Below are 2,330 nucleotides of genomic sequence, written 5' to 3' on the forward strand. Positions count from 1 at the left end.
TCTGGATGCGTAAGGCTAGTATTTTTAGGTGAAGGACTTCTACAGATGGAGTTTCATAGATGCACTCCTGTTGTGTTCCTTGTGCCTTTAAGGATATCATTTTGTGCAAAGTGCAAGTGCCTGCTTTGTCCCTTCCTAAGCCCTGTGATCTTGGGCAAGTTAATGATTCACTGTGTTTCTTTGGAGATGATGATAACTAATGCTTCAGATTATTCAGAGAATATAGTGAGTTACACATAAAGGATTTAGAATAGTGACTCAAACAGAGAGACGGAGGAGCCTGGTAGCCTACAGTCCATGGGGTCGCGAAGAGTCAGACATGACTGAGCGACTTCACTTTAACTTTTCACTTTCATGCACTGGAGAAGGAAATGGCAACCTACTCCAGTGTTCTTGCCTGGAGAATCCCATGGATGGAGGAGCCTGGTGGGCTGCCGTCTATGGGGTCGCACAGAGTCAGACACGACTGAAGCGACTTAGCAGCAGTAGCAGCAAATAGAGAGAAAAGTTGTAGTTGTGATTGGTATTATTACTGGAACAAAAGTAGGTAGCCAACAATAGAATTGGTCTTACAGAAGGAGCTAGTGTGCATAACAGATTAATCAAATTTTCCCGAATCAAAATGTTCAGTGTTAAAAATGTCTTCTTTCATAAAACTCATTCTTAATTTTATTTAGTTTGAATGCAATGTTTTATTGATAATTTCTGAATAAGACAGTGAAAAGTGAGAAAGTCTTCAATGGAATGTTACTCAGTTGTTCACAGAGGCATGTCCCACTGTCTTTGGACGTGGTGTCTAAAATGAAATGATCACTAGTTTTTAAAATCTCTGAGATATTATTTACTCTATGGCATGAAGCTGATATACTTGTAAGGATAGGTAAGGGAATAAATAGCAAAGAGTTGTCAAAAAGTCAAGGCTATACCCTTAAGTTGTGACAGCAGAAATAATACATTTGTAGGAGGCTGTTGACAGAGTTTTAAATGCAGAATTTAAAGAAAGTTCACTCAGAGTGTGTCCTTTCCCTTCCTAATCCATTAAAAAAACCCATTAGTGTTAAATGAAAAGATTTGGTGGAAAGACTTGCTTTGAGATAGAAAAGTACTTTGAATTATTAAGCTTCCTACAAATCTTAAAACTAAATTTACTCTGAAATCCCCATTAGATCCCACTGAATTCACTGAGCAGTGTGGCCTCCTGGTTTTGTTTAACAGTTCTGCTTTCCCAAAGGGGCTGACGACTCATTGTGTTGGAGCTGAGCTTTAATGTGCTTCTTCCCTGAGGCCTCATCACTTATCTAGTCTGTTGGTGAACTCTGTACATCAATATAGCATGGTCCAATTGAGTAGGCTGTATGATAAGCATCTCAACAATAACACCATAAAATTAAGCAGAGAAATACATGATATGCTGATAAATAGAAATGCATGCATTGAATTTTAAAAGTATATTTTCCCATTCTGCACTTTCATAACCACAGTTTAAATATCCAAAAGTCCTTTCCATGAATCCATCCATGCATAGTCCTCTAAATCTGCTATATTTTGGATGAAGATTGGCCCCATTTTTCTAGGAAATGAAAGAAATTGTTATTCTAATACCATATTTTTGGTCACTTATTTATAAATCTTATTATTTTTCATGTGGTTTAAATATTCTGCCAGCCCCTCTTACACCTGAATTCCTGGTCAATTCCCATTCACAGCTGCAAACTCTTAGGCAGCTATTGATTCTGTGTCTCCTTGCTAAAGGTTACTAACTTCATCAACTGTAATGCTGTAAGTTATACCTATTGATGTTAAGATTCTCTTATTGTTCCTTGCTGACACTGTACTTTTGTTTTCTGGCTGTTTAGTGTTGTTGACATTCATTTCGCTTATCAGTAGACAAAGATGATTGAACTGAATTATCTCTGGATATCATGAAAGTTGACGTACTTTCAGCTTTTGGATCATGAGCTGAAACCAAAAATTTGATGTTTTTGGCAACCATACACACAGCGTGTATTATCTTTGGTCCAAAGAGGCTTTCAGATCATGCAAAGACATGTTAATTCTTGCTTCTAGCTTCTTTCTGCCTTCCTTCTTCAGTGCATGTAACATCCTTAGTTTCTGTTGATAAAACTAGAAACAGAGCAGGATTGTTTAGGATCTGCATAAGGAACAATTAACTTAAGCATTATGTCATTAATATGAACTAGAAGATTGTAGATTTTTGGGTCTCATTTGGTATGCCACAAACCTTTCATGGGTATGCAACCTAATTGGAAACAGCCTGAGGTTTTCTTTTTGTACAACTGAAGGTATTTTCTGTAGATATGACAACAGCT

The sequence above is a fragment of the Dama dama genome, chromosome 24, assembly GCF_033118175.1.
Source record: "Dama dama isolate Ldn47 chromosome 24, ASM3311817v1, whole genome shotgun sequence".
Taxonomy (NCBI): Eukaryota; Metazoa; Chordata; class Mammalia; order Artiodactyla; family Cervidae; genus Dama; species Dama dama.